The sequence below is a fragment of the Taudactylus pleione genome, unplaced genomic scaffold (genome assembly GCF_031769625.1).
Source record: "Taudactylus pleione unplaced genomic scaffold, aTauple2 ptg000292l, whole genome shotgun sequence".
In the NCBI taxonomy this organism is placed as follows: Eukaryota; Metazoa; Chordata; class Amphibia; order Anura; family Myobatrachidae; genus Taudactylus; species Taudactylus pleione.
In genome coordinates this window covers 1,543,412-1,569,810 of record NW_028284694.1, presented here as the reverse complement: position 1 = coordinate 1,569,810, position 26,399 = coordinate 1,543,412, and the positions used below count along the sequence as shown (strand labels likewise).

General features: G+C 46.7%; 1 protein-coding gene across 1 annotated transcript in view; it reads left to right on the top strand.

The window, feature by feature from the left end:
- The window catches only part of CRTAC1 (cartilage acidic protein 1), an 822,281-nt gene that overhangs the window by 547,987 nt on the left and 247,895 nt on the right, over positions 1-26,399 (top strand). The window lies entirely within an intron of this gene.

Sequence of the window (26,399 nt, the reverse complement as noted above, 5' to 3'; positions counted from 1 at the left end):
AAAGGACAGCTCTCCCGATAAGAGTTGTCCTATGAGATGCTATGAGATGCCCCTGCTGAGAGGGACTTCTGGGTTTAACACCCAGAAGTCCCTTTGGCATCCTACTGTGCATGCCCAATCCGAACCTTTCACCACACAGATTAACCATAACCCTCACCCCTGCAGCCTAACCCTAATCCTCCCCCTAGTGCCTAACCCCCTACCCTAACCCAAAGCCTAATACTTCAGATCAGGACATCAGCGGTCAGGTTTCTGGAGTCGGCGTTCCGAATGCTGTCAGGATACTGGCATCGGGACTGCCGGCATCCCTACCATGTCGATTACATCCCATATGTATTGTATATACATACATTTTATATATATATATATATATATGGCTTGGGAAAATTAGCTTGGTAGATGGGTGGATTGGTGCAGTGTTTAGGTGCTTGAATGAGGGTCCACACACACAGCTTTACTTGTCAGCAAGAATCAGAATGGAAAACAACAAACAACCTAGACCCTATTTAGGGCGTCTAACTCACTTCTTGACCCCTGGCTACCTTTGGGCAGCTAGTCTGCAAATAAAGTATCTACCTGCTTCTCTGCAGGTCTATCACCGGCTCCAGCCTGGCTTGGCTGCCACAGCTACATAAACACAGTCAGTCTTGGTGGCCTTCCCTGTCTCCTCCAGGTATAGGCTCTGGCTTCCTCAGCCAGCAGCTTAGCTGCTTCAATATCACATATACAGTCTTTTGGAGTTTTTTGGTTATCCCTGACTCCTGCAGGTCTGGACTCAGGCCCCCAATGGCCTCCAGAAACACTGGGCCAGGCACATTGGGCTCTGTAGCTGCCAGTCCTCTTTGGACTGATTCCACATACAGTCTGACTGTAGGTCTGCCTCGTTAGCCCTCACCTGAGCTCTCTCCACAAGGCAGCCCATAGGTGCGGCAAAACTTAGAATTTCTACCCTGTGTGGGCAGATCTCTCCTGCCCCACATAGAAAATACTGCTCACCAGCGCCATCTCTGGTGATAATGCCACAATGTATATATACATGTGTGTATATATATATATATTTATATATATATATATATATATATTAGGGGTGTGCACCGGCCACTTTTCGTGTTTTGTGTTTTGGTTTTGGATCTGGATCTTTCTTCGTGTTTTGGATCTGGATTGGTTTTGCCAAAACCACCCTTCCGTGTTTTAGGTTCTGGGTTTTGTGTTTTGGATCTGGATTTTTTCTTAAAAAATAAAAAAAAACGCTAAAATCACATAAAATGGGCCTTTTTTTGTTCCTACGCTATTAATAACCCCAATAACATTAATTTCCACTCATTTCCACTCTATTCTGAACACCTCACACCTCACAATATTGTTTTTAGGCCAAAAGGTTGCACCGAGGTAGCTGGATGACTATGCTAAGCGACACAAGTGGGCGGCACAAACACGTGGCCCATCTAGGAGTGGCACTGCAGTGGCAGACAGGAAGCCAATCAGCGTTATGGTGCCCATTTGCATGTAGCACGAACCCGGGAGATCCGTGCTACATGCATCTGTGTGATTGGCACAGAGCAATGACAGGTCCGTGAGACCCGTCTGTGCTGCTGTGGTAAAAAAAAAAAAAAAAAAAAAACCTGTGTAAAAAAATAAAAAAATGGCGTGCACCCCCCCAAAAAAGAGCAACCAGCCCCGGGCATTAGTAACCCAGTGCTGGGTGTGCTTAAATACAGGGGACAAACGACATAGGGGTCCCCTGTACTTAAGCACAACCAGCACCGGGCTAGTCAGAACCAGCGCTGGTTGCCAAAATACGGGGGACAAACGACGTAGGGGTCCCCCGTATTCTGCGCAACCAGCTCTGGGCTCTGATCCGGTCCTGGTTCTGGAAATACAGGGGGAAAAAATTAGTAGGGTTCCCCTGTATGTTCCAGAACCAGCACTGGACTTTTTCTAGCGGGGGGCTGATGCCACAGCCAGGGGAGCCCTTTCACCGGGCCCCCCAGCCGCAGCATCAGCCCTGACCGCTAGTCAGCCCAGGCCGGGGATCCCTGGAGAGCTGGGGTCCCCCCCAATAAAGGGGTCACCCTCTCCAGGGCACCCCAGGCCCAGGCTGATAGCCCGGGGCTATCCCCGCCACCCCTGGTGGCGGTGGGTGGCGGGTTGATTGTGTGGTGTGGTGTAAATAAAGAATATCAAACATTGTCTTTACAAGTAGAACTGCAAGTCCCAGCTAGCCTGCCCCGCATGCTGGTACTTGGAGAACCACAAGTACCAGCATGCAGGGCATTAAGGGCCCACTAGTACCTGTAGTTCACCTGTAAAAAAAATGTGTAAAAAAACACAGGACACACACACCGTGACAGTATAAGTTTATTAAACATACATACACACACACACATGTACACATACTCACCTATGTAACATCGTCCACTTGTCCGGTAAAGTATCCATAGGGGACCTGTGAAAAAAAACATACTCACCATCTCCTATGCGAGGTTCTGTCCTCTTCGTTCCAAAGTAGGCATCCCCGGACTTGGCAAAAAAAACAAACGAAAACGCGATCCACGAACTTAGTACCGTTCTATAGAACGGTACTTCCCGAATGAGAGCTTAGCGGCGGGGTATCACCATGGAAACCCCGCTGCTAAGCGTTCATTGGCTGAGAGAGGTCATCTCCCTTCTCTCAGCCAATGAACGGCTCCCTCCATTGTAGTCAATGGTGGGAGCCGCAAGGTTATTAAAGTTTACCCTGCGGCTCCCACCATTGACTACAATGGAGGGAGCCGTTCATTGGCTGAGAGACGGGAGATGACCTCTCTCAGCCAATGAACGCTTAGCAGCGGGGTTTCCATGGTGATACCCCGCCGCTAAGTTCTCATTCGGGAAGTACCGTTCTATAGAACGGTACTAAGTTCGTGGATCGCGTTTTCGTTTGTTTTTTTTGCCAAGTCCGGGGATGCCTACTTTGGAACGAACAGGACAGAACCTCACATAGGAGATGGTGAGTATGTTTTTTTTCACAGGTCCCCTATGGATACTTTACCGGACAAGTGGACCGATGCTACAGGTTACATAGGTGAGTATGTGTACATGTGTGTGTGTGTGTGTGTGTATATGTATGTTTAATAAACTTATACTGTCACGGTGTGTGTGTCCTGTGTTTTTTTAAACATTTTTTTTACAGGTGAACTACAGGTACTAGTGGGCCCTTAATGCCCTGCATGCTGGTACTTGTGGTTCTCCAAGTACCAGCAATGCGGGGCAGGCTAGCTAGGACTTGCAGTTCTACTTGTAAAGACAATGTTTGATATTCTTTATTTACACCACACCACACAATGAACCCGCCACCCACCGCCACCAGGGGTGGCGGGGATAGCCCCGGGCTATCAGCCTGGGCCTGGGGTGCCATGGAGAGGGTGACCCCTTTATTGGGGGGGTCCCCAGCTCTCCAGGGATCCCCGGCCTGGGCTGACTAGCGGTCAGGGCTGATGCTGCGGCTGGGGGGCCCGGTGAAAGGGCTCCCCTGGCTGTGGCATCAGCCCCCCGCTAGAAAAAGTCCAGTGCTGGTTCTGGAACATACAGGGGAACCCTACAAATTTTTTTCCCCTGTATTTCCAGAACCAGGACCGGATCAGAGCCCAGAGCTGGTTGCGCAGAATACGGGGGACCCCTACGTCGTTTGTCCCCCGTATTTTGGCGACCAGCGCTGGTTCTGACTAGCCCGGTGCTGGTTGTGCTTAAGTACAGGGGACCCCTACGTCGTTTGTCCCCTGTATTTAAGCACACCCAGCACTGGGTCACTAATGCCCGGGGCTGGTTGCTCTTTTTTTTGGGGGGGGGGCACGCCATTTTTTTCTTTTTTTACACAGGTTTTTTTTTTTTTTTTACCACAGCAGCACAGACAGGTCTCACGGACCCGTCAGTGCTCTGTGTCAATGACACAGATGCAAGTAGCACGGATCTCCTGGTCCATGCGTGCATCTGTGTCATTGAAATACACAGCAGCACAGACGGGTCTCACTGACCCATCTGTGCTCTGTGTCACTGTCAGTCACACAGATGCATGTAGCACGGATCTCACGAGTCCGTGCTACATGCAAATGAGCACCATAATGCTGATTGGCTGAGAGCCTTGACAGACGGCTCTGTCAGCCAATCAGCACTTTGCCCATTAAAGGCAAAGGCATTTTTTTTTAAATGGCCGCTCGAGGCAAAACCTCGAGATGCGACAGCAGATCTCGAGGTTTTGCCTCGGGAGAGGGATCTGGGGCAGACAGGGAGATCCGAGCTTGGGCTCGGATCGCCCCGGATCCCCGAAGTTCGGGTGGGTTCGGTTCTCAGGGAACCGAACCCGCTCATCCCTAATATATATATACACATGTACATATAGATAGTCCCAGAGTCCAGCACTCTCAAAAAAATGCATACCTTGATCCGGTGCCTCCACAAAAAGTCCATGTACAATTCTCCATAGGTGTGGCACTCAGATACAAGCAATCAAATGCGAGGCAAGTATCATTTCAGTTTATAAAGAAAACTGTCTTCAGGATACAGATATAGGTGAGTTGTCATGCTATATCTGTATCCTGAAGACATTGATAAGTAATATACTTGCCACGCATTTGATTGTTTGAATCTGAGTGCCGCACCTATGGAGAATTATATACATATATATATATATATATATATATACTGTGTGTATATATATATATATATATATATATACTTACATATATACACGAGTATATATTACTCACTCCTTGGTAGGTCCGGCTGTGCAGAAGGAGGAGTAGCCCTGAGTGGTCCTGGTTGGGTGGCAGGCCAGGCAGAGTGCAGCGCTGGTGGGCCCAGTTCGGGCGCTAGGTAGGGTGAAGGAACAGCTGGGGTCCTCTCTCTGGCCGTAATGCTTGAGGTCTGAATTGTGACCTGGCAGTTAATCACGGTGCCCTCTGCTGGCTGGCGCTCTATGCTCCTGTGTAGTTGGAGTAACAGGCCGGCTGGCCCTGCGGCTGCCGGGAGAAGCCTATCCCCCGCTTGGCGTGGAGAGTCAGCAGACCCGTAACCCCAGGGGAGGGACTCGGCCGGGCCCCCCCTGACCCTTTCCTTAAGCCAGGAGAGGGGCTAAGGCCCTGATTGTCTGCACTGCGCATGCGCACGATGGAGGGAGCTCCGTCGTGCGCATGCGCGAGACGCGACGAGCGAAGGACTTTCGTTCGCTCATAGTGTCTGATCAAAGGGGGCGTGCTGTCGATGTTGATTGACAGCACGCCCCCTTTGGTGGGCGTGCCGGTGGCGTGCCTGCCAGATGGAGGCGTTCCCAAGGGAACGCCTACCATCAGAAGCCGGCCCCACTGACATCACTAGTGATGTCAGTGGGAGTGATTTTGGCTCTGATAGAGCCAAAATCACTCCTGGCCTTGCGGTTGAGAAACTCAACCGCAGGCTTCTGCACGCAGTGGCGATGGTCGCGATGGTCAAGACCATCGCGACCATCATCCTGCACGCTCGTATATGCTGTGGGTGGTGACCCACAGCTATACGAGCATCCAGGAGGACGCTCCATATTTATGGAAGTGGGCCCTGATTCAGAGCGAGCGCTCTGGTCAGAGTGTCCGGCTCTGAATCAGGGCCTAAGTGTGTGTAAGTAACCCTCCCACACCCCAGCATGGCTGCTCCCCGCTGTACCGCTGCAGAGTTTTAATAAACAGTGTGTAGGGGGAAGGCTGCACGATGCAGGGGGTTGCTGCTGGGACGGCGGGCCCCATAGCAAGTGCACCCCTTGCACACTCCATAGTTACGCCACTGATCATCCCAAAAAGAAGCCCATAGGCCAATTTCACACGTGCCGGTTTTGGCCGGCCAGGCAAGAACCGGGCGGTAGCCAGATGACTTGTTTCAGGCACTCAGGGCTTGATTCAGACCCGCTTGCGAGCGCTATGCGCTTGCAAGCGGGTCGATGGTGGCCCAGTGCGCATGCGCACAACGGAGCCGGCTCCGTCGTGCACATGCGCGAGACCTGGATAGTGACGGGCAAGCCGTCGCTCCGGGTCTCGTACCAAAGGGGGTGTGCTGTCAATGTTGAGTTACAGCACGCCCCCTTTGGTGGGCGGGCCGGGGGAGTGGCTGCCCATACGGAGGCGTTCCCATTAGAGCCGAAAGCACTCTAGGGCTTGCGGCAATGAGACCCTACCACAAGGGTCTCGTCGCAAGCCCGATGGTCGCGATGGTCTTGATGGTCACCCACAGCTATGCGAGCGGCCAGGAGGCCGCTCTAAAAAAACAGAAGGCCGGCTCTGATTCAGAGCGAGCGCTCTTTCAGAGCGTCCTGCTCTGAATCAGGCCCACAGTGCCTTTCATAAGCAGCGGCTTTGAGATGCTTTTTATGTGAGATTTTTTTTTCCTTTTGGGCATGCACAGCAGCAGCTGCTGCTGCACAAGCCCGGCCGGCAGAAGCCAGCGTTTGTGAAAGGAAACATTGTTTCCTTCACACTACTGGCGTGCAGGGACGTGCGGCACGGCCACGGCACGGCACCGTCCTGCACAGTAGATATTTCCGGCTGTTGGACAGCGACCGTGCCGTGGCCGTGCCGTGTGAAAGGACCCGCTGATTCCCTGCATTTACTAGATTTCACACCTGGCTAAAAACCGGGTGACTTTTTGCCGCCCGGCCAAAACCGGCATGTGTGAAATAGCCCATAGGTTTCTATTGGGTAACGCCACCTGAAGATGTCAATGTTTCCCAACTCAGGGAGCACTAACAGTGTATGGTTTCCATGTTTCCTAGTTGGTGCACAGGTGTATTCATTAGTGGTTGACACAGTTTAAAAGATCCACAGGTGGAGCAAATTATTTCACTTATGATTCTATGAGGAGACCTGGAAAACATGCACTATTAGTGCTACCTGAGGAATGAGTTTGGGAAATACTGCATTAAATTATATTAAATAATGGACATGAAAGGTGGTACGCCAAAGCAAAGTACCATCTTAGGACAGTGGGAGCTATATATAACATACATCACAAGCAGCTGTGCATATACAATAAACAACACTTTATTATAAAACTAGCTATAATGCCCAACGTTGCCTGGCTTTTATTTATTTTTTCTCCTCTCCACCCCTCTTTTTCTTTGTTCCCCACCTCAACACTTTCTCCCCACTTCTCCTACAACCACCTCTATTGACTGTATCACCGCCCCCTCACTCTCTCCTGTGCATCTCTGACACAAGTGGGAGGGCGTCAGAGTTCAGACCAACTGTTATTACATTCCAATGTGATGATATCATTTTTATCAGCAGTTGACTTTATTATATAGATAATATGCATCAGAAGTGAACTTTCTGGAGCTGCTAGTGGAGAAGTCGGTTATAATGTAGCCAGAAGGAGTTGGTCTGTACTCTATAAGATGTTGGGTGTCCCTGTGTTGGCTGACATTCAGGCCTGCACTTGGGGAGGGTTCCATTGCCTAATATCCCCCCCACACGCACAAACACATGATTCACCTGAAATCAAAAATATGTATTGTATTGTATTTCTCCTCTAGAAATTCTGCTCTGCACTCTGCTCCCGGGCCACCACAAATTACAGAGACTGGTGGTCCCGCATAAGCACTGAGCTTGTGAGACTTGCTGTAAGAGGGAGAAGGAGAGACAGCTACGCACTACGGGCCTGATTCAGACACATTCGTAAGCGGCCACTTGTTCGTACACGGACAATGTTATGCACTTGTGCATGCGTATGCATCGCAGTGCACGTGCGGGAATTAGTTAGAGCGATCGGAAAGCGCTCGCTCGCCCAGCAAAGACAGCCCAGTGGAATGAGTGACAGGAGAGGCCGTTTGTGGGTGGTAACAGGGGCAGGCCAGTAGTAACGGGGGAGTGGAGGTGCGAACGCAGGCGCCATTACAGAGGTGTGCATAATTAACAGGCAGCGTCATAGTACACGTCACCTGGCTGGTTTTTACACTGAACTGCTCGCAGTGCTTGCAGTACGGTAAAGACAACCACAAGCGCTGCGGTCAGATCCGATGGTTCCTGATGTACCGATGGTTGTATATACTTCCTGGAGTTGACGTGCGCTAGTGGGCGGATGAAGACAGGCTGGTGGACATCTATAAACACAAAGTGATCGCTCGGCAAGACATAGTGGGCGTGCTTATGCCTTGCCGTGCGATCGCCTGCCTTGACGTCACTTAACTTAATTGGCATACCCTGGGAGCGAGCGGCCGCATCTAGCGAGCGGGTCTGAATCAGGTCCTATGTGCCTGATTCAGAGATTGGACAGAATTGCAGAGCTGCACACAAGCGGCCTGTGCAATTCCGTCCATCTAAAATGCTAATGCTGCATCTACAATCCCAACGGTGTGGTCGAGGTCGCAGCCTGGGATCACCATTGTGACCATCGATCACTATGGTTGCTCCAGGCTGCAGCAGACCCTGGCCACGTCCCTCCTGGAAAACTGGGACGGCACACCCCTGTTTCCAGGAATGGTGGCCAGCCACACCCCCGCTCCACCCCCCAAACAGCTTGGGAGGGTCTGTGTATGCACAGAACCCAAAACATCGGAGATGTGTAGTAACCATCGGGTTAGCGTACATCCCTGAATCAGGCACTATGGGCCTGACTCAGACCCGCTCGCAAGCGCTATGCGCTCACAAGCGGGTCGATTGGGGGGGCATTGCGCACGTGTGGTGGGGCTCGCTACAAACGGGGCTCGCCACATTTTGTAGGCGGGGAGGGGGGGGTGGCTGGTCAAACGGAGGCGTTCCTGAAGGAATGCCTGCCGTTTGCGGGCGGTCCTACTGACATCACTCATGATGTCAGTAGTGAGCTACCTGCTCTATTAGAGCAGGAAGCTCACTGGGGCTTGCGGGAACGAGACCCTGCCGCGACCATCACCTGGCCGCTTGCAAAAGCTGTGGGTGGTCACCCACAGCTTAGTGAGCAGCCATATGGCACAGTTTTTAAAAAAAAAGCATCCGCCCTAATTCAGAGCGAGCACTCACTTTGTGAACTATTTCCTTTGGCTCCTTGGCTTTAAATCTGTTTGGCTTTAGTGTCAGCCCTCTCACAGTTTATCTGCCTGGACTAAGGGCCTGATTCAGACCCGCTCGCTGGTCTGATGGGCGTTTTTTTTTTCTCCAGCCCGCTCGCAAAAGTTGTGGGTGACCACCCACAGCTTGTGCGAGTGGCTTGGAGTCCGTCGCGATTATCGCGACCATCGGGCTTGCGACGAAACCCTGTGGTAGGGTCTCAGCTCCCGCAAGCCTGAGTGGACTCCCTGCTCTAATAGAGCCGGAAGTCCACTACTGACATCACTAGTGATGTCAGTAGGGCCGCCCATGAACGCCAGGGGTTCCTAAGGGAACGCCTGCGTTTGTGCAGCCACCGCCCCTCCCCGCCTACAGAACAGGGCGAGCTGTCACTCACCATCAACAGCCGCCCCGTCTTGTAACGAGACCCGTAGCGAAGGAGCTGCCGTCGCTGGACGGGTATCACGCATTCCCACGCCAGAGGAGGCCCATGCGCAGTGGGGGACCATCGATGCGCTTGCGAGATGGTCTGAATCAGGCCCTAAGATTTTAACTGAGGCAGCAGGTGAAATGGTGAAAGTTAGTGCACTAAAAACTTCTGATCTATTCCTACTAGCTGCAGTAGTAAGGGTGTACCTATAGTATTAGTGTACAAGTGCACTATTTTTGTCTGTAACCATAAAAGCCTGAATATATTTTTTAATTAATTTCAATAGGTGTGTTCATTTCTGTGTTTATCGTTCTACCTCTTTGTTTACATTTATGTTCATACTTCACTGGACTATGGGCCTGATTCAGACCCGCTCGCGAGCACTATGCGCTCGCAAGTGGGTTGATGGTTGCCCAGTGCGCATGCGCACGACGGAGCCGGCTCTTTCGTGCGCATGCGCAAGACCCGGATAGCGACGGGGAAACCGTCACTCCGAGTCTCATACCAAAGGGGGCGTGCTGTCGATGTTGAGTGACAGCACGCCCCCTTTGGTGGGCGGGGCGGGGGCGTGGCTGCCCAGACAGAGGCATTCCAATCGGAACGCCTACCGTCTGGGGCCGGCCCCACTGACATCACAAGTGATGTCAGTGGGAGTGCTTTCGGCTCTGTTAGAGCCGAAAGCACTCTAGGGCTTGCGGCAACAAGACCCTACCACAAGGGTCTCGTTGCAAGCCCGATGGTCGCGATGGTCCTGACCATCACGACCATCTTCCTGGCCGCTCGCTATAGCTGTGGGTGGTCACCCACAGCTATGCGAGGGCCAGGAGGCCGCTCTAAAAAAAACAGAAGGCCGGCCCTGATTCAGAGCGAGCGCTCTGTCAGAGCGTCCGGCTCTGAATCAGGCCCTATGCGCACTATTATATGTGTTTTTATAACACACCTTATTTCTGTTTTTTTGATCAGTATAAATTAATTATTAATTAGCCAGCAATTGCATGAAATTGTTTTATTGGGACTGCAACAAAATCATTTTCTAGAATAAAGTTAATTATGAAAAACACTTCTTTTTTTTTTTATTTCAGCACATATCACGCTGCTTTCTTTGGCTTAGAGTTTCAGACAACTGTGTTTGTGGATTAATGGCTTCTGAAACGCAGTATTTTATTTTAATATGACATTAGAGAAACATTCCGCTCATTTTGCTTCTTTGCCAAGCGAACATATTAATTCCAGTATTTTTGTGCATTTATGTGATTTAGTCTGCAGTGCATTCTGGGAAGTAGCAGACGTGTTACTCCAATGACCAATATTCCTTCCGTGATCTCCCATTCGCAGTGCATGATTATCTCAAGAAAACAAAGTCTGATAATTATTCACAAGTTGCCTGCTATTGGCTAGAAAAGTAACAATCTGCGGTCGAACAACTAGCGTAACACTAGACAATAATTGATAGCCGGGTGCTATAACACAAATTCATCCTTCAACAAGTTGGCACCAGTGATCAACCTAATAGATTTTAAGTAATTTCTCTGTTATGGTTCTATTGTCTGCTGATTTATCCACTGTCATTAATTAGAAACAAAGTTGCCATGGCTACAGTTAATTGTGTGTTATGAACAGCTTGAGACGTTAACCGATTGCAATCAGCAAATTAGATTTAGAAATTCTCCCCAAATGGGAAACTTGTCAAATCTGTAAGATAAATGTTGGGCCTTTTATTGATATCCCAGTAATCAGATATATCAACTATAACTTACGTTTTATGATGGGTTATATCAATATAACTTGACACCTAATATCACTAGATCACCAAGGGAGAAAAACATTAATTAACTTTATTAATGGTATTAATGTATCATTTTCTTACTCCATTGTTTGAAGAGTTTTACTTTTATGTGTATTTAGTACTTTAGGAGCATTAAATGCCATTGTTATGCTTCTGGTCTCCAGGTTTCTGGTCTCCAGGTTTAAAGGGACACTAACCTCAAAAAATATTTTCCGATTAGTGGCGCCTAAGATATTAGAATGCATAGGTTAGACAAGAGTTTCCCAAACTCCGCCATTACAGTGCAGGTTTTAAGGACATCCATGCTTGGGCACAAGTGACTCAATTAGTCAATTTGCAAGTCAGTTTGATTTAACCGTCAGGACCCAAACATGGATATCCTTAAAACCTAGACTGTAATGGCGTACCTGGAGAATCAACTGTATTTGTCAAGGTTACGTGCGTCTGCATGTGGAAGCCTATCCCGCCCACTCTTTTAACAGCCACAAAGGTAGCTCCATCATTAGTATCTGGATTGTAACAGGCATCCCATCTTTGTCCGCACGCTTCGATTGAGTAGGGAAGTTGTCTCTCGCGACCACAACATTTACCACCCAATTCATGGAGAGAGTACTCCCAGAACGGACAGGTCAATACGTCCACTCTTGCGATTTCCGTGTGCGCATGGCTTGTCCGATGCAAGCAAAGTTGTCTGTCTCTTTCGGCGGTGCATGCGCAGCATGCGGATATTCATGGGATTCGCCAGCAACTGCGCTCAGCATAGAGGGCTGATTCAGAGACGGACGCTAATGCGATCGCAACTGTGTTTTCGGAAGCAACGCAGTCGCGAAAATATGCTAATGTCAGCAAAGATCACCCGAGCATAAAGACTCCCACTGCTGCCTTCTCACCTGCATGCGAGGACACATACCTATGTAAACATCGGTAACATCGACGCAAATCGGCGGCCAACAGACCTGATGCAAGAGAAAAACACAATTGGGGGCGCACCAGATGTATATATGTATACTCAAAAAGCAGCTCACCTGAAGAGAGGGCTAATCCCGAAAACATGAAAATGTGGAGAAGAAAACAGGGAGCGCTGATAGAGAAACACTATTCTTCTAAATATATATGATGCTGAATAGACAATTTGCATAAAAATTATTTAATAATAAATAGTCACCAGAATAGTATGTATACTAAACCGAGACACAAAATATCATAAATACAATGAATGATAAACAAATCAATATACATATAGAATGGGTACAATGCTTACAAAACAACAATTTACATAAAAAACCTGGAAGTATAAAATTGGATGGTGATCCTGTGATGGATAGTGGATGAATGTGGACGAGACAATGCAGTCTTGAGAGCTCTTCTGACACACAGAGCTGCGTAGGCAATCACAGTGGCTAATTTATGCATGCCCATGTCAGGGAGTTTAAACGGACAGGCACGCCTATGTTTTTGTGACCACTCCCCATTATCACCCCCAAACGCTGCTAGTCTGTCACTCACTTAGAGGTGGATTCCACTGTGCGTGCATGATCGCAATGCACTGCGTATGCATGTGCAATGGCAGACAATCGCTCGATCTGCGTGAAAATTGTATTAGCGTCCGTCTCTGAATCAGATATGCCACTAGGCGTGTGCTGCCCATTAGATGTATTGTGGTGATGATAAATTAAATTATAATTGATGTCTTCATTACCCTCAACTAAATCTATTTTTAGAATGTCCACCAAGAGGATTCGGGTTAGTTTTTGCCCTCCTCTGGGTTGACCAGGAAAAATCCCGGATTTTATTACAAAACTTAGCAGAAGTTGTATGAGGGGAAAACCAGGTTGGTTCATTTATACAGAAATCCAATGGAAGAGGAGTGGATGGATAAGTGGAGGTTATGGTAAAAACAATGTACATATAGGCCTACTGTAGACTGTTGGCCAAGATGGACCTTTTTGTTGACCACTTACAGTTTTTTACACATCTTGTGAACAGTGCTGATAGACCAGGATCAGTGACTCACTCCCCAATGTAACATTGGTACACTCAGTTATTGTCTGGAGTTCTTTGTGTGATCTACAGTAGCTCTATGGGCATACAGTAGTCTACACTCGTCGGCTGCTATACACTCTGTGGGGTCTCTGGTTGCTACATCTCTCTTTCAATGTATTCCACTTAGCTGGTTCTCAGGTGGGGCTCCAATACTCAACATCAGTTCATTGTTACTGGATATGGCCTCCAATGAAGATAATTGAAGAGTTTTACTGTGGAACTCTTCCCTGGAAATGAAGCTTGGCTCAACCCTTCACATAACCTGGGGAACTACTTCTAGGCCCATCAAAATATAAATACCTGTAACAACAAAATGACCCTGCGCGGAAAGGAGCAGCTCAGGATTCTTACCAGTGTTATCTAAAACTGGAAAAATAAATATATAAAGAAAGAAAATAAGAACCTCACGCTCCACTGTAGAGGTACAATATTCAATCTCAATTTTATACAGATACTTAAGTCTTTTGGACGCTTTGGTTCTTCAATTAACCGGATTTTCTTACGTCAAAGGTCCGTACATAAAAAAGAAAGAATATAACAATAATGTACTACATTGCCTTGTATAAGGAATAAGATTTCTGGCACATTGTCAACTTATATTTTTTGCATTTAATTTTGGAATATTTTTTAGATTTTTTTGTATGACTAGACATCCCTATACCTATTCTTGGAGTGGGAGTGGTATTTTAGACTAAAAAAAAAGGATTGAAAGAAACTGCTACGGGAACATACAGTGCTGGTTACATGTAAGCATACATGTAAGCTTTCTTGCTTTATGTACACGGACACGTGGTGATTTGAAGTTCTGTGTCTGAAGGGTGACTCTGAGGGATAAAAGGAAAGATACATTTATATGATTTCTACTCGGTTTTTGATGTAAGCTTTTGATGTGAGCATTACTATTACTTGCTCCTTCCAACACGAGGTGGCCCACTTCTTATATCTGACACGCGGTTGGAAACCTACAAAAGAAGTTGTTTTAGTTGGACTTTGCTACACTTTCTTTACTGAAGATTTATAAACATCCTAAACGTAGTACACTATTGTTCTATTCTTTCTTTTTTATGTACGGAGCTTTTGACGTAAGAAAAACCAATTCAATGAAGAACCATCCAAAAGACTTAAGTAGCTGTATACAATTGAGATTGAATATTGTACCGATACAGTGGAGCGCGAGGTTTCTATTTTCTTTCTTTATAGTTGTTCCGCAGTAGCCTGTTCCACGTAATAAAAATAATGGAAGAGTAGCCCTGCAGAATAGAGTGTAGACAGGGAATCACTCAGGAAGCTATCAGCATTGCGTTCCAGTGGCATGCCAGGAGCCAGCATTCCACAACAATGGTAAGTGAGCAGGACAGAGTGCTGGCTTATGTCTAGTACAGTTTAGAATCAAAATAAAGTAAATGCTTTAGTAAATGAGAGATAGTAGAGATACTGAAAGCAGTTGCTCGCATGCAGGCGTGGTTCCTGACTGTGTAATGTAGTGACAATCCCATATTTGGCACGTGTAAGGCAGTTAGAGACGGTTGCCCTTTAGATCAGCTCTGTGCCCGAGCTCCCTCATACTCATCTTCTCACAAACATAAAATAAGTAATTAAAATTTGATTAAGGCAGTGGGAAGCGACAAAGTAGTACCTCGGGGTAATGATGGTCATGAATGGGTTAACCATCGATGGTTGATGGTTTTTAGCCATCAGTGGAAAATCATTGATAGTTCAGGTCTACACATGCACAAAGGAACAAGATAAGACTGTGGCTGTACATGGTCACTACTTTCAAGTACAGGGATTTTGCCATCGGAACTACCCCATCAATGGTAAAACTATGTACTATCGAGGGAAACCATTGATGGACGATGGCCATCCTTGCCTAGAAGTTTACACCAAGGACAGGAGTGAACCTCAATGCCTATGAGAGTTACCTTACCGTGATCTCAGATCAAATGATGTATATTTTATAGGGGTGTGCACCGGCCACTTTTCGTGTTTTGGTTTTGGATCTGGATCTTTCTTCGTGTTTTGGATCTGGATTGGTTTTGCCAAAACCACTCTTCCGTGTTTTGGGTTCTGGGTATGTGTTTTGGATCTGTATTTTTTTTTTAAAAAGCATAAAAACAGCTAAAATCACAGAATTTGTGTGTTTTTCTGCTCCTATGCTATTATTAACCTCAATAACCTTAATTTCCACTCATTTCCAGTCTATTCTGAACACCTCACACCTCACAATAGTGTTTTTATATCCAAAAGGTTGCACCGAGGTAGCTGGATGACTATGCTAAGAGATACGAGTGTGCGGCACAAACACGTGGTCCATCTAGGAGTGACACTGCAGTGGCAGACAGGATGGCAGTTTGAAAAACTAGGCCCCAAACAGTACATAATTCAAAGAAAAAAAAGAGGTGCAAGATGGAATTGTCCTTGGGCCCTCCCACCCACCCTTATGTTGTATAAACAGGACATGCACACTTTAACAAACCAAACATTTCAGCGCCAGGGTCTGCCACACGACTGTGGCTGAAATGATTGGTTCGTTTGGGCCCCCACAAAACAAGCTGGCAATTAATCTGTCCCTGCACAAACTGGCTCTACGGAGGCAAGATGTCGTCCTCATCCTCCTCATCCACTGATTCCTCACCCTCTTCAGTGTTGTGTACATCCTCATCCTGGCAGAGTATTAATTCGTCCCTGCTGGAATCCACAACCACAGGTCCCTCTGTACGTTCTGGAGGCTGGTCTCCCTGGAAGAGTTGATAATTCATTTTATGAACATCATCTTCTCCACATTTTGTGGAAGCAACCTCCTATGCCTTTCGCTGACAAGGTTCCCGGCTGCACTAAACACTCTTTCGGAGTACACACTGGAGGGGGGGCAACTCATGTAAAATAGAGCCAGTTTGTACAGGGACCTCCAAATTGCTTCTTTTTCCTGCCAGTACAGGTATGGACTGTCTGACATGCCTACTTGGATGCTGTCACCGATGTAATCCAGCAACAGCACTAGGAGGAAGTGGTTCTTGATCTTTCCCTATTTGATTTTTATCGGAGAAAGTTTGGTCCTCCATTTATGTTATATTGATATATACGTGCGGCTAAGGCGCACACAAACACAGAAAATATTTTTTTACTTTTGCTGGAGTAGTGCACTTTGTGGGTTACACCACCCTTTAAGAAATGAGCCAGCCGGCTCTTTACTTATGGGACACAGGCGCACGCTTGGCACTGCTCCTTTGTTAATGCACGTGCAGCCACAGTGCACACAATTCACAAACACAGAAAATATTTTTTTATTTGGTTTGGAGTGTACTTTGGGGGTTACAGCACCCTTTAACGGTCAAGCCAGCCGGCCCTTTACTTATGACACAGGCGCACGCTTGGCACTACTTTGTTGATGCACGTGTGGCTACTGCGCACACAATTCACAAACACAGAAAATATTTTTTTATTTGGTTTGGAGTGTACTTTGGGGGTTACAGCACCCTTTAACGGTCAAGCCAGCCGGCCCTTTACTTATGACACAGGCGCACGCTTGGCACTACTTTGTTGATGCACGTGCGGCTACTGCGCACACAATTCACAAACACAGAAAATATGTTTTTATTTGGTTTGGAGTGTACTTTGGGGGTTACAGCACCCTTTAACGGTCAAGCCAGCCGGCCCTTTACTTATGACACAGGCGCACGCTTGGCACTACTTTGTTGATGCACGTGCGGCTACTGCGCACACAATTCACAAACACAGAAAATATTTTTTTATTTGGTTTGGAGTGTACTTTGGGGGTTACAGCACCCTTTAACGGTCAAGCCAGCCGGTCCTTTACTTATGACACAGGCGCACGCTTGGCACTACTTTGTTGATGCACGTTCGGCTACTGTGCACACAATTCACAAACACAGAAAAAAATTTTTTTTTTTTAGCACTTGGGGGGAGCACCCCTGATGGACAGAGCACCCCGTGGACAACACTACAGCACCCCTTTAGGACTGGGACACGGCACAGGACTTTGGAGTGGACACAGCCCTTATGGACAACTGACTGCACAACACAGTCCAGCCAGCCCCTATGGACTTTGAAGTAGTGGACACAGCCCCTATGGAAAACAGCAGCACAGCACAACACAGCCAGCCCCTATGGACTTTGAAGTAGTGGACACAGCCCCTATGGACAACAGCAGCACAGCGCAGCACAGCGCAGCAGAGCACAGCACAACACTACTCTGCACTACACTACACTACACTACACAGCCCAGCCAGCCCTAACTCCCACCCTCTCTCTTCACTGTCCACAGCCGAGTGAGAAAATGGCGCCGACGCGGGTACCTTATATAGGATCCAAAACCCGCGAGACCCGGAAGGCGGGATGATGACGTTTTGCCTCGATTTCAGATCCGAGTCAGGCGGGAAAAGTCGAGTCTGACTCGGATCGGCCTCGGATCGGGGGGGGCTCTGGGGGGTTCGGATTTCAGAAATCCGAACCCGCTCACCCCTAATATTTTATAGTGTATTTATTTGTTTTTACAGTATAGAATTTGTGTGCCATATAACATACACATTTATTTTCTTGAAACTCCTAACTTTCCAGACACCAGTGACCACTTAATGGGCCTAAAATAGTGGACAATGGGCCTGATTAACTAAGAACCGCTATTGCGATTATGCACGCAGCCCCACTGTGAATATATGCTAATGAGTGCTATCGCAATTCTGTCGCACAGCCAGTATAGAGACCCACTGCTGCCCACTACCACTATCTCACATACGTAATACCTTGTAGTCCTGCAAATACATTGGTAACATCGAGGAACATCGGCCGCTCATGCAAAATTACAGCAGGTTTGACCTTACAAAGAAATTGCTAACCTCATTGTACGCAGTGAGTACACAAGCTGCATGTCGTTGCAGTGGCTAATTTATGTACGCCCATCCAACGGTGTTCAAACAGCCAGGCATGCCTACGTTTTGCCAAAATCCCCCCCATCACCTCCCCCAAACGCTCACCACCTGTCAGTCATTCTGTGATGGCTATCTGAGGTATGTGTAATCACTGTGATGCCTTTGCGCACACGCCCTGCGATGCATAGGCATGTGCAGTACTCAATCAGCCCTCTGTGTACGCTTTAGCAGTTGCGATCATAGGCGGTGGTCCGGGGGTGTACCAGGGAATATAGGGGTATATTTACTAAAGGCCGATTTGAATAGATTTAAAATCGATAAAAAAAATCGATTAACATCGATGTTCTGTTTCTGGGGCTAAATCACACATTTACTAACTTACAATTTTTGCATTTTTTTTAAAGTATTAGTAAATGTGTGATTTAGCCCCAGAAACACAACATCGATGTTATTCGATTTTTATCGATTTAAAATCTATAAAAATTGACCTTCTGTAAATATACCCCACAGAGTGTAAGCTCCATTGGGGCAGGAACTGATGTGAATGGCCAAATGTTCTCTGCAAAGTGCTGCAGAATATGAAAAGGGGGCAGTGTATCAAAACAATGCCCCCTGTTGGCGTGGCCACATCCCTTTTGTTTGGGAGCGCACGCAAATGTTCTGTTTTCCCTATCAGCGACTTGTGAATCTAGAATATATATATGTGTATATATATATATATATATATATATATATATTGTGATATAATTTTTTTTCCAAGACAATGGGCCTGATTCAGAGCCACTCGTAAGTGGCAGCTCGTTCGCTCCGAGCTATGTTTGCCAAACTGCGCATGCGTACGGATCGTTATACGCATGCGCGAACCAGTCAGTGCGGCCGAAATTCATGTGCTCGCAAAATAGCGAATGCCTGCTAATTTGAGTGACAGGATGAGGCGTATGTGGGTGGTAACAGGGGAAGGTGCTTGAAAACGGGGAGTGGAAATCAGAACGCAGGCGTGCTTAAAGGTCAAAACGGGCATTTTATGGGTGTGCATATTTAAAACAGCAGCGTCATTGACCACGTCACTGGGTTTTTTTTTAGCCAGAACTGCTCGCAAAATTGTGGTAGCAAAAACCAACCACAAGAATAGCGAGCAGTTCATACCCTGTTCGATGTACTCGATTAATCTAATAAATAGCGGACATGACGTCGGATGCGAGCGGCCAGGGGGCGTAGTTTCCCAAAAAACGACCGCAAGTTTTGTTCGCTCGTTCAGACCTAGAGGCGTGAACAGACCGCAAATAGCGAACGGTTCATTTGAATAGCCACCCCTATTTTCTGGACGAGCGAGCGCAAATAGCGACCGGCTCTGAATCAGGGCCAATATCTGTCTTGGAAAAAATATCTGTAAGACAATATCTGTCACGGTGCTAAAACTGGGACCACCCATTACCAGATATCTATATATTGGTTGCGATCCATGCTGATTCCGGCTCAATGTCTTAAATATCACAATGTTTATTTAGTACACACTTATTACATTATGCAACTATAACCTCCTAACCAACACGTTCTTCATTTCTAGACATCTAATTATCTAAAAGGCAAACTAGTTATAAAAATGATCTTTAGCAGGCAACATAGGGCCTGATTCAGACACACTCGCAAGCGGCTGTCCGCTCGCAAGTGGGTCGATGGTGTGCACTGCGCATGCGCACGACGGAGGGAGCTCCATCGTGCGCATGCGCCAGACGCGACGAGCGAAGGACTTTCCTTCGCTCGTTGTGTCTGATCAAAGGGGGCGTGCTGTCGATGTTGATTGACAGCACGCCCCCTTTGGTGGGCGTGCCGGGGGCGTGCCTCCCAGACGGGGGCGTTCCCAAGGGAACGCCTACCGTCAGAAGCCGGCCCACTGACATCACTAGTGATATCAGTGGGAGTGATTTTGGCTCTGATAGAGCCAAAATCACTCCGGGCCTTGCGGTTGAGAAACTCAACCGCAGGCTCCGGCTTGCAGTGGCGATGGTCACGATGGTCAAGACCATCGCGGCCATCAACCTGCACGCTCGTATAGGCTGTGGGTGGTGACCCACAGCTATACGAGCGTCCAGGAGGACGCTCCATAATTATGGAGGACGGCCCTCATTCAGAGCGTGCGCTCTGCTCAGAGCGTCCGGCTCTGAATGAGGGCCATAATGTATAAAATTACTAGTAAGAGTTGTGTATTACCTATTTAATGTTAAAAATATTATCTTTGTAATATAAAAGTGACTTTCCCCTGGTCTGTAGTTAAATGTATTATTATGGGCATATGTTTTAATGCACAGAAAGGCAAATGTGTTTTACATATCATTGTCACACCATGCACAAATAGGGTGGGCGTGCGTACGTGTTTTATATAAAGATGTCTTCCTTAAATATATTCTGTTATGTTTTTTCATTAAGTATGGTAAAGAAATGTTAATTGGTACACATTTTATTTTCACAGTTGTTTATATAGGGAACACATTTTCCGCAGTACTTTACAGAGGATTTTTCAGTCATTTACGTCAGTCCCTGCCGCAGTGCATGGCTGATATACTGTAATTTAGTTCTTTCTTGGACCTTTCCGTCTCATGTAGGGGTAATCTGTAATAATAGATCACCTAACTAGCTGATAAAACAATACAGTAGTCCCAGTCAGTTCTAGCAGTTTTTACACTGACTGTGATATACATACATCAGGGTCTCCCTGTATGTATAACTTGCTGCTAATAACCAGATAACAAAGGGGTCTATGTACTAGGCAGTGATAAGTGACAGAGAGAAAAGTGATAAGTCTGTGATAAGTGCCAGCCAATCAGCTTCCAACTGTCATCTCACAGGCTGTGTTTGAAAAATTACAGTTGGGAGCTGATTAGCTGGCACCTTATAACAGACCTATCACTTTTCTCTCTGTCACTTATCACTGCTTAGTACATAGACCCCAAAGTAACAAAACTGTATCTCCTTCAAATGCTCAGACTACAGGAGTGAGCTGCCGTCTCTCAGTCTGACTGATGTCTGTTTCGCATCTGCACATTTTCAAAGTAGGTACCTACTACTATTTTTACAGATCACCCCTACATGTGCTGTATTGTCCGAGAAAGGACTAAATTATATCAGCCACCTGTCTAAAAGAATACTAATACTTCATACGAGTTCCGGACTATAGACAGACAGTAATCAGTTAGACAATGTCTAGATAGACACCAGATGTTAGACAGTTAATAGTTAGACAAGGATAAAAGTTCGACACAGACAAAAGTCAGACACACTAAAGTTAGACATGTAAAAAGTTCGACAGGTACAAAAGATCGACAGGGTCAAAAGTTCGACATGAAAAAGATCGATACAAAAATGATCGACACATTTTTTTTTTTAGGGTTAGGCACTTACTGGAGGGTTAGGGTTAGGCACTTAACCAGACGGTTAGGGTTAGGCAGCTGGAGCGAGGGTTACTGACCAAGGGGAGGGTTAGGGTTAGGGTGAAGATTAGGGCTAAAAAACAAAAAATAATAATTGTCGACCATTTTTGTGTCGACCATTTTCATGTTGAACTTTTGACCCTGTCAAACTTTTTACATGTCTAACTTTAATGTGTCTGACTTTTGTTTGTGTCTAACTTTGTCCCTGTCTAACTATTGACTGTCTAACATATGGTGTCTATCTAAACATTGTCTAATTACTGTCGGGGCAAACTTTGCTAAGTGGTGGTTTGGTGGCGGTTTCTATTCTTTGCTAAACTCCGGCGTTTTTTGGCCGATATCTATTCTATACTAAACCCCGGGGGTTTGGTGGCGGTTTTACAGCCCTGTTGTATTCTAAAATGTGTTTTGACTGCAGTTTGGCGGCAGTTTTGCTTTCTGCAGATTTACGAAGTCCAAAACCGCTGCAAAACTGCCATCAAAACATATTTTAGAATAGAATATAACAGGGCTGTCATTTAGAAACCACTGCAAAACCGCCACCAAACCCCCGGGGTTTAGAATAGAATAGAAACCGCCACCAACAAACCCCCGGGGTTTAGAATAGAATAGAAACCGCCACCAAACCGCCGGGGTTTAGAATAGAATAGAAACCGCCACCAACAAACCCCCGGGGTTTAGAATAGAATAGATATCGCCACCAAACCTCCGGGGTTTAGAATAGAATAGAAACCGCCACCAACAAACCCCCGGGGTTTAGAATAGAAAAGAAACCGCCACCAAACCGCCGGGGTTTAGAATAGAATTGAAACCGCCACCAACAAACCCCCGAGGTTTAGAATAGAATAGAAACCGCCACCAAACCGCCGGGGTTTAGAATAGAATAGAAACCGCCACCAACAAACCCCCGGGGTTTAGAATAGAATAGAAACCGCCACCAACAAACCCCCGGGGTTTCGAATAGAATAGAAACCGCCACCAAACCGCCGGGGTTTAGAATAGAATAGATATCGCCACCAAACCCCCGGGGTTTAGAATAGAATAGATATCGCCACCAAACCTCCGGGGTTTAGAATAGAATAGAAACTGCCACCAAATCGCGTGGGTTTAGAATAGAATAGAAACTGCCGTCAAACCGTCGCTTAGTATATTTTGCCCTCTATCTCTTATGCCACACCCACTTCATACTGTTACCAATGTGTATATGTGTTAGCAGGGATATTTTACTTATGCTGGGTACACACTAGATGATATCGGACGACATATTGGGCATATTGGCCAGCGTGTGCCTGCTAGGTCGCTGACGATGCGCGCTCCCGCACGTCATCTACATCGCTTGTCGGAAGTGATATCGTCAGCAGGTGTCGGTCCCGGCATTGGCAAGTGTGCATGCACTTGCCGATGCCGGCACCCCGCCGCACACGACATCGGCGCCGGCTACATATCGCTAAGTGGGTACCCAGGTTTACACAGGTGTGGTTACTGTAGCTGGAATTGAATCTGTGCAAGAGTCTTGCTAATTATTAAGCATTTGTCACTATATGTCACTATATGTATGTATCTTCTGTTTGATTCACAAATACAGGACCTAATAAACACTAAGCACTCTCGCAAATGAGTCTTTAATTAGTAAATTTCAATATATTACCTTTCCCAAAAGAGAGGATCTAATTAAAAAAAATTAAACTACCACCAAACATATTTTTATACCTGTCTTCCATTAATTTACACTGACAATTTCTATTTGGGTCTTCAGTTCCTAAGCAATAATTTTGGCATATTATTTATTACTATTGTTATTGTCTGCTTACACCAATACATTGGTTCAGCTGTGTCTAACTTTCCAAGTTATTCCTCAGTTCATAATACCAGTGAGAGTCTAAATATGGGAATCTGCTACCTCTCTCCTTCTGCCCACCTCCTCAATCTACCTTTTTCATCAAGCACTGGGCCTGATTCAGACCCACAGCGCTCGCAAGCGGGTCGATGGTCCCCCACTGCGTATGCGCATGCCGGAGCCGGCTCCGGCGTGCGCATGCGCAAGACCTGGCCAGCGATGGGCGCTCCGTCACTACAGGTCTCGCACCAAAACGGGGCAGCTGTTGATTTTGATTGACAGCTCGCCCCATTTTGGAGGCGGGCAGGGAGGGTGGCTGGCCAAACGGAGCCGCTCCCGAAGGAACGCCTGCTGTTTGGGAGCGGCCTCAGTAGTGAGCTTCCGGCTCTATTAGAGCCGGAAGCTCACTGAGGCTTGCGATGGACGAGACCCTACCACAAGGGTCTCGTTGCAAGCCCGATGGTCGCGATGGTCGTGACCATCGCAACTATCATCTGGCCGCTCGCTCGCCGGTCACCCACAGCTTAGCGAGCGGGCAGGATGCTGGCTCACAAAAAAAAAATAATGCCGCCCTGATTCAGAGCGAGCGCTCTGAAAGAGTGTCCAGCTCTGAATCAGGCCCACTGTCCCTTTTGCATTCAAGCATGCCCTTATCTACCCTATTCTTAAAAAAACCTACCCTTGATTCTAACACTCTCTCCAACTACTGATCTACCTCTTTCCTCCCTTTTGCCTCCAAACTCCTAGAGCGTACTGTTTACAACTGCCTAATCGCTAGAGATGTGTGCTGACCCGGTGTTTTGGATCTGGATCATCTCCGTGTTTTGGTTTTGCTAAACCACCCTCAAGTGTTTTGGTTTTGATTTGGAGCTGGATTTAAAAAAAAAAAAAAAAAGATTAAAAGTTTTTAATAACAGCTAAAATCATATAATTTATGCAAACCAAAACCCAAAATTCAGATTTAAAATCCAAATTCCGAATCACAAATAGATCAGAACCGCGACGATTTGTCCAGATTCACGAAATTCGGGCGGATTCGGATTTCTGGAGAACCGAACCCCACCTTTCTTTACTCCCACTCCCTGCTTTACCCATTTCAGTCTGGCTTCCATTCTCTCCACTCCACTGAAACTGCCCTCGCTAAGTCAGCAACAACCTCCTAGCTGCCAAACCCAAGGGTCACTACCAGTGGTGGCTCCAGAGGTGGGGCTGTAGCGCAGTCCAAAATTCAAATTGGGAAGCCACACCAACTGCCATTTCAAACTCTGCCAGAGAGATGGCTGGGACTCACTGGCAGTTGGTGTGACTCCTCTATTTGAATTTTGGACTGTGCTGCAGCCCCATCCAGGGGCCGCCACTGGTCACTACTCTATGCTCATTCTCCTCTAACTCTCTGCTGCTTTTGACACTGTGGACCACACTCTCCTCATGCAGATCCTTTACTCCTCTGGTCTATGTGAAACTGCCCTCTCCTAGCTGTCCTCCTACCTCTCTGACCATTTTTCTCTGTCTCCTCTCATGACTCCTCTCCCCCCCCCACTTCCACTAACGGTAGGTGTTCCCCAAGGTTCTGTTCTTAGACCTTTCCTATTCTCCCTATATGCATTTTCTTTAAGTAAACTCTTTTGGCCCCCAATATCATCATTTGGCAAATAATACTCAGATCTACCTTTTCTCCTTGACCTCTCCCCCTTTGTCTTCACTCGTATCTCCAACTGTCTTTCTCCTATCTCTTCCTGGATATCCCAGCGCTTTCTTAAACTTAATATGTCTAAGTCTGAGATGATCATCTTCTCACCCTCCCGCAAAACCTCACTTCCCAAAATTGAATTATCTATTGACAGCACAACTATCTCCTCTAGCCCCCAAGTGTACTGTCTTGGGGGTAAATTTACTAAGATGGGAGTTCTATTAAGAAGTGATGTTGCCCATAGCAACCAATCAGATTCCAGGTATTATCTTCTAGAAGGTGCTAGATAAATGAGAAGTAGAATCTAATTGGTTGCTATGGGCAACATCACTTCTTAAATAGAACTCCCATCTTAGTAAATTTACCACTTGGAGTTATCCTTTACTCCTCCCTCTTGTTCAAAACACACATTCAGTACCTCTCGCAGTCCCAACGTTTCCATTTCAAAAATATTGCCAGGATCAGACTCTCACCCAGGATGTTACTAAGACCCTCATCCACTCACTGGTCATCGCCAGACTAGGCTACTGTAACCTCTTCCTGTCTGGCCTCCCTGACTGCCACCTCTCTCCACTCCAACCTGTCCTCAATGCTGTTGCCCGGCTCATCTTCCTCTCCAAACGTTCTACATCTGCCCCCCCTCTCCTACATGCTGAAAAAATTATAATTTTCTCTTATTTAGTAAAGTTTAAAAACATGGAAGCCTACAAGTAATTGCCTGCTGTGCGGTTTTCATAAATTTACCAGAGCGTAGCGGATATTTACAAAAGTGCGATTTTGCAAAACCACATGTATTTTACTTTTTGGCGCTTTGATAGGCACATCCATGTAGTAACGGCCAAACCGCACCTCAAAGCCCATTAAATCAATCCCATCAAGGTTTCAAAGGGCAATCCCAATAATTTATTACCTGGCAGATATACATTTATTAAAAACTGCAGCTTAGTAGAAGAAAAATAGGTACGTGGGTCACACAGGTGTGGTTGCTCGGACCACATGATTGATCTCAGAACGTGAAAATAAATAAATACCCCACTGGCCAGGACCCAGAGCTGCTTAGCAATGGTTCTAATCAAACATAGTCAGGGGAGACAATAATAAAGTTGGATGAATTTGAATCTTTTTTTTTTTGCTATAAATTGTGGATAAAATCAAATGTTTAACAACTTAAATTATTCATCTAAAATTAACATAGTGCATCATCTCTGTTTTAAATTGTTGTTTCTTATACTTGTGTTTCTACTGTATCAACTCAAGTACTGTACATTTCTCATAC